Genomic DNA, 16155 nt, shown 5'->3' on the forward strand with positions numbered 1-16155 from the left:
TTTTTGAAAAATGCTCCAGAATAGGTAACACAATATATTATAATCTGTGATAAGTGTCTACATACCTATCACGGTTCTTTAGATATTTTATAGTCCTTGAAAGGCCGTACAGACAGCGTAGGTATAACTTACGGTAGGTACGACATCCTAAAAAAACTGATATCATTAAAATATCTCTTCGCAAGAACTTAAATCTTCCTCGTAAGCGCCTGCAAAACTTTTACGAGCAAACTTTTCCTAATCGACACCTAAATGTCATTATATTCGAATAAATTCTCGCAGGCGTTACAAATTTTGCCCGTTTTTAGGCCTGTTTTAACCCTTCGTTGTGGTGAATATTTAAAAAGTCGTTGGCAACATTTTAATTGGACAATCCTGCAAGGATTAAATTATCAAGACACCTAGTTAAGGCACCTCGTCAAATTTAATGAATTCAACATGAATTAACCGCGGCGGTTGTGTAAGCGTGGCTTCAGGTGAGTTCACACTGTGGTACTGAGAAAAAAATATGGGTTATTTTTAAGTTAAAAAATATGGGATTAAGTAGGTAGTTTAGCCATGATTCCCGTAATGCGGGATTATATCTGGCCGACAGCCGCTCTTACCGGGATTAAGGATACAGTTCTATATTGTCTCAAACGCCCACACTAATGTTAAAAAGATATTATGAAAATAATGGTTAGGATTATTAACTTGCTGAGCAGGGGGTCGTTTGTTTATATCACCGGAACGCTGCGTTCACCTAGGTATATTTAATACGCAAGCACACTAAAGCCGCCGAGACACCGCCGGCCGACATAACCCAGCGGCCTATATGAAAAAATCCTGTCACATTTTACCGATAAGCCACCGACTTGCTAATAATCTATTTGCTCCGTTGCCCGATGACACTTCAGTTTTCCGCCTTGCATTGAATGAAGCCGCCGATAAAATCTTGCCGACATAAGCCGGTCGGCGCCGGCGAGATTGGTGTGTACTGTGCTTAAAGCGAATATTATAATATTATAGTATCTTTAATGTAAATTATCTAACTGTGTACGAGCACCAAGCCTACAAAAGGTTCTTTTAATTCCCAAGCAGCAGGTTGTAGGCGAACGTAAAATGTTTACTCTTTCAAAAGAGGGGACATTTCAACTTTATTTTTTAGACTCTTTTTTGCCTTAATTTTTTAAGAAAAATCTCTTGAGGCCGATCCGAGATTTGAAATAGCGGAGTTTGAAAGTTTTAAGAGTTTAAAAGACAGTTTCACAATGGGTTGAATAATTTTATGGTTCCCTTAACATCGGAGGAGGCTAAGAAACGAGGAGATAGACTAAGTTTTACTTATATTATGAAAAGTATGTAAAGTATGTTGGACGATGAAAATAATAATATTATCATGTGATGCGAATGTTTGATATCGCCAATGAGGCTGCAAATATGACTAGGTATGACTATGACTAAATAACAAGTAATTTCTTTCGCGCTGTTCTTTTATAAACCTGTCTCTTCAGTACATATTAATTACAACACAATAATTATTTATTAATTTAGTTAAACAAAAATATTATGAATTCAGTCAAACATTCTGCATTTGCACCATATAGAAATCCGATTAGAATCATATTTATCACGCTGAAAAGTACTTAGGTAACTACTTAGGTTTTTCTACTTAGTTTTATGACACATACCTACTAAAGCACCTACGTGTTTCTTTTGTTTTTTGACCCTTCTACAGCCCTCTAGCCACACTGAACCTCTTCAATTTCCTTCCTAGACGCACCTACGACAATATTTCGCTGCAACATTAAAATTTATCACTAGCACCGAGTTACACGGGAAGTCGGTGATAAAATAAAATGACAGTTGTTTAGTACAGGCCCGGGAATATGCCAGTAGTAGGAAATTGAAAGGTATGGGGCGCGCGAGGCCTCTTATTTATGGCACAATATGGCTTTTGGATTGTCGATTGTAAACGTTGTATACGACACGCGTGGTTGATGGACTCTGTTTACTATTGTGGAGTAAATAGCAGTGCCTATGTGGTGTGCAATGCAGGAAGTGTTCATATACGTTTCACCTATTTCTTTTCGTTAAGTCGTTGGTCTCTGATATTAATTACTGATACAATACAATACAAACGTACCTACTCTATTGCACACAACATACAAAACAATATATTTTACAAAATTAACAAAAGATATTTTAAAAGAAATCCATAATTTTATATTGACCAATATCCCGACAGAATTAAGTAGACAACGCACGTCAAATGAGTTGCATATAAGCTAAATACGTATGTGCTTATTTTATTAGCCCGGGTTATTCATTTATTTTAAGTTGTCAATCATCCGTCCTTTTTGTTTTTCGGCGGATATGAATATGACGAGTCTAATTAGGAGGTGTTTGCAATAATCAGGGCCACTATGAACTTTATAAATAAATAAAAACTTTACCTACAGTAAATTTCCACGATACTTCTACCGTAAGTAACTGTTTATACCATGACAATACATACACTGAATTACAGTGTAGAACATCATAAAGGGGTAGCCACACGTTACATTTCCCGGATTAGCCTGGACCGGCCGGCAGTAAAGTCCGACCGGATTACTTTTATATCTCGTAACAAATAATAGCACATAAAACTTGCGTGAAAAACACTAGTTACGGGCTGGCGGACGAACGTAGTAGCGATGGGAAAATAAGGTGCGTGGTTAGTTTTATAATGTTATAAAACGGAAGAATAAATCGAATCAGAATGCAAACAGAATATACAAATTAATGTTGGGTATAAAACTAATAAAACATAAATCTTTATTTACATCTTAAAAAACAATAATATACAATGTGTAAAACAATAAAAAAAAAAGGTAGTGGTACTTGGCCCCCAGAACAGCATACTTGTCCCGCTTTCTGTCTGCCGCAGCTTCAGCAGCCACACCGGCGTTCCGCACTGTGCTTAAATAAAATAGAAAATAAAAAATAAAAATAAAATAGAATTTAAATAGAATTAGAATTATTTTTATTAAATATAATTTGAATAAATTTTATAGGAAGACCTCATTGCAGTACCTAACAAAAATGCGTATTTTTAACTGCGCTTACATTACACGCAAGCAAGTATAACAGTGTGTAGCGCATCTATTTTAATATTTTTCTGGTTGGAATTATTCTGTTTATCTTTTATGCAGTCAGTACGCGTGTAATTCCTCATTCCGGCTAAGCAATAGGGGTGAAGTAGCTCTTATAAAAATGTCAAGGCAAGATTTAGGTACCCGGGTGCATTGGGATGGTGTGGAGCAACACTAATTTCTTTTGTGTGCTACTTTTATTTATATTTTATTTATTTTTCTGTAATAAATTGTTTATTAACGATAAAGGCGGATTATTTCAATAAACGTGCAGGGTTTATTGACTTAAGTTATAAATGTTTTAGGTATTAACGTTACTTTTATATATAGAAGGTGAATAAGTACTTAAGTGTTAAAAAAACTCAATAGTTTTGTTACGTTTTTTTTATTTATTGTTTAATTGGTAAGTACAATTTTATTTCTTACAATATTAACCCGCCAAACTGTTACATTTGATGGCGAGATGCGCTTATCTAATAAACATATTTCTACTCACCTAAATAAATAATAAAATAGAAAAACCATAAAAATCAAGGTAACTTACAATATAAAAGGTCCAAGAAACCCATCGCTCAGCTTATATGCCATTCTAGTTTGCCAGTTTGATGGAATTATTCTCGTCTTTAATAACATAAAATAATAAGTAAAAGTATAGTATGATTTGCTGTGGTTTTATTATAAAACTTGTACACCAGAATGAGTGATTAAAATCAAATAAATGTTAATCACTCCCTTTTCTAATTTCATATTAGCTACCTAATCCTGAAGGCGAGACATTATTATTCTAATAATCAAGTTTTCATAATAACATGAAACTCTATAGGTACTTATATAAAAAGTTCCCTAACAAAGGAACACACCTCATCAAAGATTAAAGAATTAATCGCAGATGGCTGACTTAAGAGCGCCGTATCGTTCATCGTAAAACTGGCGTTTAACTATGAAAATTAAATTAAGCACAGATTGTCCCGGCTTGTTACTACTCGTAAAAGAAAAGGTACGCTTTTCAGAGAGGAGGTAAAAAGATTGATGGAAGGTTTCAGAATTTTCTCGTTTGTTTAAATAAGTAAGCGATCTTTGACGTAGATTATTTCGTAGAAATGGGTAAAAAATATTGTGTCGTTCTAGTTCGAAACTGAAACTAGTTTCGTAAGAGAATCATACATAACATAAACAGCCTATATACGTCCCACTACTGCGCACAGCCCTCCCCTCAATCAACCGGAGGGGGTATGGAGCATATTCCACCACGCTGCTCCAATGCGGGTTGGTGGAGGTGTTTTTACGGCTAATAGCCGGGACCAACGGGTTAACGTGCCCTCCGAAGCACGGAACCATCTTCCTTTTTTGGACAATCAGGTGATTCAAGTCTGAAAAGTCCTTACCAAACAAAGGACAGTGACAGTGACTGTCGAAATCACTCACAAAGTGATTTCGACAATGTCCCCATCGGGAATCAAACCCGGAAGAGAATCTTTTATGAATGTAAAGATTAAAGGCGAATACAAACATTGTAGGCATGTGTCTCGCACGCCATACGCTACACGCTTTGCTATGCTATACATGCTCGCTACGGATAGGAAGGTACACTTATTGCGAAGGCGTGCGACACATGGCGTGCTGAGCACGAATATCGCCACGAATATGAAAGTGCTACTCATATTGCGAAGCGTACGACGACGCATAGCCTGCGGGGCATATACCGCGCATCTTGATTAAAAACACCATATTGAATTAAGGATAAGGAACATCACGACGGTCCGACACAGTCAAAACAAAGGCTATTCGCACATCAACCTTCATGTCCTCACAAACTAAATAAAATTCCCTTTCCAAATCAAATTCGAGCCGGAAATATCACTGGACTCCACCTTTTGTTTCTCATTTCCAATGTGTTGTAGAATATGAACCTTTCAAAATTCGCCTTAAATGCGTAATATCTGTGCAGACCGCGGGCTCATCCTTCAAGCCGGACCCTCGTGTCATCTGGAATATAATATATTGCGTTACGACCCGACTGTCCCTCAGGAGGCCCTGTTAATTACCAACTACAAGTCGCCAGTGCAGGGAAGCCTTTTAGCGTTTTGTTTATCTTATCCTTGTATTATTTTCTATGGAGATTTTAATAAAGTTCGATGAGGTGTTTGGGTCTGACTAATGCTTTGTTTGGCAGATTGAACGACAGTAAAGTTTACATTGAATTCTATTAGATTCCCAACGGAACACCGTTGAAGAGGTTTTTTTCCAATGTAGCCTAATGTATTGTTTTAATTTTATGACTTTGAATACAATATTGTATTGTTGATTGTATTAATTGGTTAATGACAATAGGCTCGTCACCCATTACATGCGACTTAAACATAGCTGGTGAGGCGTGAGTGTATACTTTACACCTCTGCTTACCCCATAATTTTAGTTTATTTTTGTAGTATAACCAATCACATTATATAACAGTGGAGTCCGCTACAACAATCCCCAAGTCCTCATTGAACCTCTGATTGTAATATATTTAAGTACATGTAAGCTATTTATTTAGCTAGAGGAAATCCGTTTAACATTGTGGCGTGTAGGTACACAATGTACAATGTTAAGAAATTGTAAAGTCAAAGTCACGAATTCACTAGTATTCCCGCGACAATAAAAAAAAGTCTGTCCGGAAAAATCTCTTGATTGCGTCGCTTTAGCGTTCCAATTCTAATTTTTATTTTTCTTTTTTGGCGTTCTTTTAAGGACGTTGTGTTTTGAACTCCGGCGCCGTGGGGGATATTTCACGTCGTTCCGGTTCGAAAATTAAATTTAAATCCCCTCGCATTTTTCCCGCCCTCCGAATTATTGCTGGCCGTAAGGACTTCGTGTGTTTAATTTCAACGGTCACTGAGACCCTGCCATTATTTATTATGTGACTTGGAATGAATATCATATTTGATTATATTTGTGTAGCCCTCAGACGTATTTCTGTAATTCGGTGTGGCTTTGAATTATTATATACGATGTAAAGACACCACTACCTTTGAATTTGAGATTTCTACAATATATCGAAACGGCTTAAGATTTCTTAGTGGTATAACATAAACATACATAAATATACGTCCAATGTATGTCCCACTGCTGGGCACAGGCCTCCCCTCAATCAACCGGAGGGGACATGGAACATTTTTTTTAAATAATATTGACTCGCGTTTGACCATAATCTCACCTGATGGTAAGTGAAGATATAGTTTAGGGTGGATCACGCTTACCTAGCAAATGTTTATTCACTCTTAGCCTTGAAGGCTCTCAGAATATAACGAGTTGAAAAACAGACAAGCATACTTCACCACGCTGCTCTTAGTGGTATGACAAGATAAAATTAGACATAAAAATGTATCATGTTTATTTATAATGTTTATCAATTGTAAAAAAAAACTACTTAAGGTAGAGCTTATTATAGCGCGAGTTTTCAAACATGGCGGCGTCAAAAAAAATGGCGGCATTCAAAACTTAGCATTTTTCTAAAGACTGTTTACTTTCCTTTACATAAAAGAAAGGTGGAGTAAGGTGGTCGACATTCATGAAGCCATAACTGAAGGTGGAACAGGTCACAAGGGGACCGCTCCAGGCACTTGTCAAAGCTCGTAATATTTTATTAGATAACCAAATAAACTGCGCGTTTGCATTTTGGCGCCAAAACGAGTTGTGTCATCTTTGATAAGTAAAAGTGGCCATTTTGAGTATTTTATATTCAATTATAACTACATAATCAATTAATTATGACTAGTTTTTACTAATATTCATTAATATGTGAAACGATTTCAAGAGGTTTAGTTTTTATATTCAACAAAAGATACTTACTTCACTGGCCAGAAGAGTCTGATAACTATGTTGTTTATGTAATCTACTTTAAAATCCAAACCATAATAATTTGCTTTATAATTTTGTTAATAAATCAGCCACGGGTAAACGAAGGGGTAGTAACGTTCAACAGGTAAGACCATCATAATTTCATACCAAAATCTGAGCCATAAAGACGGTCTTCCCATATGATATAATACATTACTCTACACACACACCTATTAATATTCATAATACAATTTAACGCACGAGGTTAATTTCACCTAAATATGTAAATTATCATGAGCCGACCACAGTTAATTCAAAGATGTCACTTCTGTAAATATTTCTTATTCACTCGCGCTTGTTGTTTTAAATTTAGCAACGAGAGAGAGGGGTGTAATGTGTGTATTATGAATAAGGTGGCAGGGAAAATTTTAACGGCGCCTATGAGGGTTGTGGATGCTGAAATAACTTTCAAATATTGTCGCTAGGTGGACGGAAAGTTTAGCTCCGTTGGGAGGCTGTTTGGCGGGTCGCGCGCGTCTCTCTGTTTATAAATGAAACGCATATCATTTTAAAGTACGCTACAGTATGCGTCACCCCTAGTCCATAACGCTGCCACAGCGTAAGCAATATACTGGTCACAATTTTAATGAACTTCTTCTTTTGACTTGAATGTGAAAGAAAGTATTTTAGTCTGTGGTTTGTTGCGAATTTAAACATAGCAATGTGTGAACACGGATTTTGTATAAGTATTATGTCGTGTCGGGTCGGCAAAGTTAGATAATTATAATAATGTAACGAATTCGTCCGAATGTGTCGTGTCCGCGGGTTTCGGACAACTTTGGTATGTTGGCCTTAATTAGATAGGGATGCGTGCATGAGGTCATTGAACTGCGTGAGCTAATGAAGCTTTATAGCGGTCTAATGTGAGAGACTTGTTTTAACTCGTAAGTTTTAGGCACGTTCTTGTTAGTATATTTAGAAGTTAGGAGATGCGGTGGAAAACCGTGACAGAGGCGTGTTAAGGCACCAAATACCTATTTATTCTACGAATTCAAAAACACAAAACTACCTTTATAAGCAGGCAGGCTTGTAGAAAGAAACAACTTATAGGTAAGTACTTTTAGTTTATCACAGATAACTCATCTTAGCGAAACAGACCTTTAAAATTTTAATAAACCTAATACCATCTCTGTATACCGTGTTTAAAGCAAATAAAGATTCTATTCTATTCTATTCTATTCTACTAACTTAACCTTAAGTAGACACAGTCCATCACAATAAGAAATAAATAAAACAAAAATCCCATCTATTCCGAAAACAAGCTAAGCGGAGTTAATCTGGCAAATTGGGAATCGCGTGGCCATAAAACATAATTAAAAACTCAATTTTGCAAAAAATCGCGCGTGAAAAAAAAAATGGCGCGAAAAAAGGCCCGAGAATTCCTCGCCATCAATTCGAGGAATTATTTCATTTGCGTATTAAAATCCTCGTTTTGTCGGATCGTGAATTATTCCTCATCGCGTTAATTACTTGCGCCTCAGTTACCGTGCCCCTGCGATTTAAGGGGACATAGATAAGGGAAGAGAAGAAGCGACAAATATATTTTATAAAAAATAATAAATAGTTTTTGTTTCATAGGAAAGTTATTTAAAGCTACTAGAGTAAAGTTGCCTGCTGATGGGTTTTATTCAATTTCATTAATAGGGATTTTTACTAATACAAACCCAATATTTTATACCTAGTCCCCAATGTTTATTTACTTTTATGAATGAAAAGAGCCTTTCAATGATAATAAATAATTTTGACAAAAGTAGACATACCTCAGTGAGGCTAAACATTCGTGGGTAAAAAAGAGCTGACTACGCGTCGTAGCAGTTGCTACGCGTGGACATCTTGCACTGCTACACCACGTAGCGTACATATTTTATTCAACACGTATTAATTATTCAATTGAAAATAAAATTACCCTACAATGGTTGTCATTTCTTATATGCAGGTATAGTTATTAGTTTTCAGATAGATTAAACTCATAAGCATAATCTCTAACGGGGTCGACAGGGTTACAAGTCATATAATGGAAACTTGCGTCTACACTATATTTTATTGAAGTCCACCAAGTTTATTTTAAAAATTGTTACTTAATCTCGTATTAATATTATATCATATTCTATGGATCATATTTATTAGTCGTTTTCAGACTGCACTATCCTTTTTTGGTATTTTATTATAATAGGTACACTTCTCATCAAAAAAACATTACCACCTCGTTTATATTTCGTAAGGATTATCATAAAAAGGAATAAACATAAAATGGCATTTTACAGTGGGTAGGTATTATTATACACGGAAAATTTTTAATTCTTGTTATTTCAAAAAGTTATAAAATAACATATAGTTGTTGTTCTCTTCTTACTTATACACTGTGTTAGATATTATATTTTTATAAATTATTTTATTTAACGTTCCAAATTCAAATTTTAAATTTAATTTAAATAAATAATAGAAACGAAAGCTTTTTAATATTTATATTATAACGTTCCAAATTCAAATTTAAAAATGTAATCATATTTTATGGAACTAATGTTCGGAAGTGTTTAGATTTTATGATGAGAAGAATATTATTTGAATTCTATTACTAAAACGCATAGTTGGCAATCAGTGGTCTGAATTATAAAGGTTGCCGTCAATCTGTCTGTTCGTCGGCCAATAATGGGGCTGAGTCGTGGCCCTGGAGCACTATACTGGCATTAGATTGTATTATTTATTTAAATTTCAACCAGCACCCAGGTATTTCTCAACTTAGATTGGCTCTTGTTCAATAATCCGACACCAGGGTTAGTAAGGTCACCCACAAACAATCCACACGATAGAACCAGAGGTATTAAATAATGAACTGTCATTATAGATACCTAGGTTAACAAATTTTACTAGCTGCCTAATACTAGCTGACTTAAGTTATTGATTTACTTGGATGATATGAATAATATGACTATAATTTAATAAATTTTTAATGCGTGTTTTATGAGAAATGAAATTTGTTATTTTATTGTATTGATGTGATATGATAATGCATGATATATATTTTAATTTGTATACCTGAATTATAAGGTCGAATATGGCGGGCATCCTAGCTATAAGATCATTTTGTGCCTGTATTCTTACAAATAAAGACCTTTTAACTTAGGTATTTGATTTTAAGGATCTGTTAGTATTGCTTTTTTAAGGTTCCGAACTGTCTACTCCATTATTTTCTTGATCCGTACAGTTCCGAGATCCGTCAATTTGAGTCACAGTTAAACCCGACCGCGTTACGAAGCACCACGCGTTAATATACATAATAAGATGATATCGTACTTTTCTAATTTTACACGCTTTTATTGAATCTATGTCTACCGCTGTGTACGAATGTATAGCTTAACAAGCGCCAAGTTTTCGCCGCATTTTTGTTTGAAGCGCGGTATCTAGGTATTTGTATATCAATGTTCTGAACCTCAAAATAGAATAATAAAAAAACTAAACCCATATAGGATCACTTTGTTGTCCGTTTGTTAAGGTCAAAAGGTATTAAGTTGAATTTAATATAAATAATATTTAGGTCCCTTGAAGCTACATAAGAAATAAAGCTTCAAACGCAATCCAAAGACACGGCTCATTCTCCGAACGCAGCAAAGCAAAAAGGAGGGTTATGTGTTTCATTGTTATGTATATAATATATGTTATATGTTATATTATGAATATTATTATCTAAATCGCATATCAGTTTTAAAAATAATCTATTTAAGAAAACATAGGGATTATTCCTAATATTACTCAGATTATCCTGGTTACTCAGTTCATCTTCTGTTGTACCTTTGACTAGCTAGGTCGGGAATATTGTCAAGAGCTTATGTTATGTTATGTGTGACTCTTATTACAGACAAGCACATACAGAAAGTACACACAGAACCAATATACACGCGAACACGCCTACGCGTCTGCGTGGTGGATATTACAGTTTTCCCGTAGAATAACCTTAACCAACTGACAAAGTTACACAGCACATAACCCATCTAATTACTCTATCACATCCCTGTGAGGTAGACCCATAGGAGGTGAGGTGTAAATGTGCGAATTACGCTCGTGACGTCACGATCACGCCCCGTGATTGTCAATACGTGACGTACCTTGCTAATGGCGACGCGACCGTGCCAGGGTTTTGTGTAAATTGTTCATTGCTAGTTTGGAATAGCTTTCCTTTTAGCTAACACGGATGACTCAGACTTAGCTACTATTTTTGTACAGAATCCGCGATAGTTCAGTTCGAAGAACGCGTGGCTTACATCGTAGTGTTACACATTCGAATCTCGGCTTGGGTTGTAACCACTAAGTTCGACTTATGAGTTTCAATTCATGTTTGGATCATAGAAAATTGATATCACGTGATTTCTTAAACACAGCTGGCGAGGAGTGTGTGTAGCACTAATACACCTCTGCCTACCCCTTCGAGGACTCAATCGTGATGCTATGTTATGTTACATTGTTAGCTTCAACTCACTTCGTAACAAGCGGGGTGGGCAGGGCTTTACATTACCAGAAGATCTGTCGCCACCTATCACAATGGTGACATGAATAAAATGGCTGAAAGACACTTTCTATAATCATAACATAACATTACATAAACGGCCTCCTCTCAATCAACCGGAGGGGGCATCGAGCATACTGTACGCTGCTCCAGTGCGAGTTGTACTACGATATGCGCAGGATAATTAGCACATAAATGTTTTTGTTTTTTCTAACACTCAGTTACATCTTATCCTAGAAAACTAGCGATAAACCTGACAATTGCAATATGGCAAATCTTGATTTGCGAAGCCATGGCTTCGCCTTATGGTAAAAACCTCGTTAGCGCCTTTTTGATAAAATACTCACTTCCAAATGTAATTTTTAACCGACTTCAAAAAAAGAATGAGGGTCTCAATTCGTCGGTATCTTTTTTTTTTTTATGTATATTACCCGATTACTCGAAGACGCCTGGACCGATTTAGAAAATTCTTTTTTTTATTCAAAAGGGAATGGCTCCCAGATGATCCCATCGTCAGCATGACATGATCTGATGATGGGATTCTACAGAAATTGAGGGCAACCCTCAAATTTGATAGGCACATTTAATGATTTTAATGTATTTTTTTTGTTAACTAAACCTTGCAAAAGACAAGCTAGTTTCAATCCAGATCAAAATTTTAGCTATAATTTTTTGCCTGAAATTATTTATATTAATTGAAATAAATCTACGTTTTTTTTGCATAAAATCACATCAAAATGTGTTTTTTTAAAGGCGATTGCGTGGTTTTCGGCAAGTTATTTTACGGCAAGAATTTATTGAGAAATAATCGAATTTTATTTTGTAGTCTGGCAACATTGTAGTTCTATTATTAGTTAGTCGTCTCCGGCCACGCGCGCCTAATCTCGTCATGCCCGACATATCACGTTGACGGGTTTAATTGAACACACGTACCACTAAACTGATCAGCTGACATGTTAACATCACTATAAATTACTGTTCATTTCGCGCCGTACCTGACGGGTTAGTTCGAATGAAGGAAAATTTTAGGATTTTGTATAATGCTTACTAATATTATAAATGCGAAAGTAAATCTATTTGACTGTTGGTTACGCTTTCACGTCAAAGGAAAGGCTGTCAAACCGATTTTAATGTTTGGTACAGAGACTTGCACAAGACCGGAAAGCATTAATTTATCAGGATTTCTTTTAGTTTTTTAATAATTATTTTATCGGCAGTTTCTTCCTTTAAACCAACAACAACGTAATTAGCAATGTGTGGGTGTGTGTTTTTCTGTAGCAATGGCGGTATATAAGTAAGTAAGTACTCAGGATGTTTATGTTTTAATATGATTTACGAATAGAATGAAATCCTTTAATTTTACCGAAAATGGAATAAAAATTCGCACCACAGGTTAATGCAATGAAATAAAGAAATTAAGCTCCCATCCCCACAGTGGTAGGTAGCCGTTGGTTTACAATACCCCGTCTAGAAGGCTCTGCGGCGTCGGAGGCAATTCCCAGCCGTCGTAACGTCTAATTCCCGTCGACTTACACACATCAGCGTTTCCGATATCGTGCTCTACCCCCTTTATGTACAGAGTAGTTGATGCGCCAGAGACTCTGTTAGAGAAATATAATTTAGAAGGTTCAATATATTTAAAATTACTAATTATGTGTAAATAAATAAATAATGTGGATAGTACAATATTTTTTTTGAAGCTAAACAAAAATCTTGGCTGAAGGCACATTAATACATGACGTTTAAAGGAACATAGCATCATAATATAAGCCAATTGAAATAGTTTTTCCCTAATATTTTAGCGTTTGATTGACATTCTACCTATGGAATATATTAGCGTGTAGGTATCTCCCATCACACTACTCTGTCCATCCCCTTTTCCATTTACACGGAACCGCACAAATATTGCAAACTAAACGGGAGCTACACTATTTACAATTTGACCGACCCGCAGTTATGTCCGTCAGGGCACATTCGTACCATCGTTACGTTGCCAATGTTTATATTGCTTGCGGTCTCTGCTATGCTTTTATTGGGCGACCTCACGAATGGTCACCTTGTTCCCGCTAATGTTTTCCGTTCGAATTTCGAATTTCGATTCTGTGTTCTGATTTTGAAGCGACAGACACTTTAGTTTGAGTTTTAAAAATAAATTATAAAAAAAAAATAGATAACAATTTAATAGAATGACACGCATTTGAATTTTGTTTTAAAAGAAATTACAAAAGATTGGAATCTAATATAATTATTATATATTTTATTTCTTTTAAAAACAAAATCATTATTAATATTAGTATTAGTTCAATTGTAGACATAAGGTACTTACGTACATAATGGTTTTGTTGCTCATAATCATTGTAATTGAGGTTTTTTTCTATTACAACTGTTTGTATCAAAGGAAATTAAAACTGTTTCTTGTATGACTAAATTATTATACTAAATTATTATTTATTTACTTATAAATATGTAAATAATTTAGCCGTAGGTATACCAAGATAAAGTCAACATGAATGCATGCGCTTGCAGACAAAGTTTAAGGTAAACATATAATAATAGTCACAGTTTTGCATCAAGGCAGACATTTTAGAGACAGACAGACAGTGCCTAGAGAGTTCACGCTCCATTATCGGCTCGTAGAGATAGGGTAACTGTCGCTATTGTTGGCACTTACGGCAGACGTGCCAGTGTACTCGGTGTCACGTTGCTCCAAGAATATGCGCGCATTGTGGATTTTGCTGTTAGTTCCGAATTGAATTTGAATATTTTAAATAGAACCATATAGAGGTTCTAAGTTTCTTCGGTCGGTGGTAATTCTTATACTTTTTTACGTGACTAATTGTAGATTTGCTACATATAAAGTCTCATTCGGATGGCATTAACTACTTGGCCGTACAAATGGGGAGCGCTGAGCGCCCTCAACCGTACCTAATGAGTATGTATCTTTAATTTTTCTTGTTGTAGGTAAGTAGTAGTACCTATTTTAAGTGTCTCAAGTTAATACTTAGTTTATTGCGTTTATAATGACATATGTCAGTCTGACCATGAGTGGATAGCTGCTTGTTATATGTTTAACGGCATCAGACAACTCAAAATTATTTACATAACGTAAACAGCCTAAAAAAACAAACAAACAACACACAACAACAGCCCAGTGCGTGTTTATATAAACAGCCTATAAAAGTCCCACTTTTGGAAACAATAAATCGGAGCCTCCCCTCAATCCATCGGAGGGGGTATGGAGCATACTCCGCTACGGTGCTCCACTGCTGCTAGTTGGCGGAGGAATTTGTGCTAGTAGCCCGGGACCAACGGCTTCACGTGCTTTCCGTAGTACGAAATCATCTTACTTTTTCGGACAACCAGGTGATTTCGCCTGCAATGCCCTAGCCAATCAAAGGACAGTCTCACAAAATGATCGTCAATGTCTCCATCGGGAATCGAATCCAGACCAAAATTGTACACTAAAATTAAAATTAATGAAATTGAGTGGAAATTATTTAGTAGATGACAATTATAAATGATTATAAACATATCATTATTATGGATCCAATACAGCGAAATGTTCAAAGTATATTCACTGATCGATACTGTTAATGTAGAGGTACATATTGAAATAATCAAATTTGTTTCATCATTTTCGGAGTCCTTTCGTTGCTTAACCTTAATAACTGAGACGATAGACTTACACTCTATAATCCTGAACCCCGGGATATAATCCAAAACTTTACACGAGTAGGTAATTTGATGTATAGTATACAGAATAGCAAAATTATTAATAACGTGGAGTAAAATCGATAATTAATTAATTACATAGCCGCCGCGCCCGTAGTGGCACCTACCTGTAACTAGCGCGCAACAACCGATTTCCCAAGAGGTGCTCGTTCAATGTGCGATATAGAGTAGCACAGTTCTCGTAGACGCGTCTTTATGAGAAATTGGTATATTTATACATACGTCTATTTAGGCTGTAAGTGACATCGTAACGAATATTGAGAGGGATAATTCAGCTCATTATTCTGAGTTAATAACAAGTGGATTTTTCCGTCGCAAAGTTCATATTTTTTTTATTAAGTATTTTCAATTCTATACTTTTGCGATGGAAAATTTTACTTTATATTATTAACTCAGAATAATGAAATAAATCATCCCTCTCGAGTAGATGCAGGTATGGAATGCATACATGTGGGTATGGGTGTTAGTGACACCGTAACGAATACTGAGGGGAATGAATCAGACCATAATTCTGAGTTGATATCAAGTGGATTTTCCTGTCGGAAAAATCATGAAAATTTTAGTGTTTTTTTTTTTAATTATTTTCCGCTCCATACTTTAGCGACGGAAAATTCCACTTGATATTAACCCAGAATGATGGTCTGAATCATTCCTCAAAGATTTCGTTACGATGTCACTAACACCCTGTATACATAAAATCACTAAGTACAAATTTTCTACTCATAAAGACGCGAAGAAGAAAATTGAAAAGAAGAAAATATACCCGGTAAGAAGGATGGGTAAATATTATAGATTTTATTGACTTGATTCATACCGCAGACTTTATTCCCGTTATATCACAATCGGGAGCGAATCGGACAGACAAGATGAATATAATTAGAATTCTCATGAAAAAGAAATGGAATAGAAATATTTTCATCAAGACTTTTA

The sequence above is a fragment of the Pectinophora gossypiella genome, chromosome 12, assembly GCF_024362695.1.
Source record: "Pectinophora gossypiella chromosome 12, ilPecGoss1.1, whole genome shotgun sequence".
In the NCBI taxonomy this organism is placed as follows: Eukaryota; Metazoa; Arthropoda; class Insecta; order Lepidoptera; family Gelechiidae; genus Pectinophora; species Pectinophora gossypiella.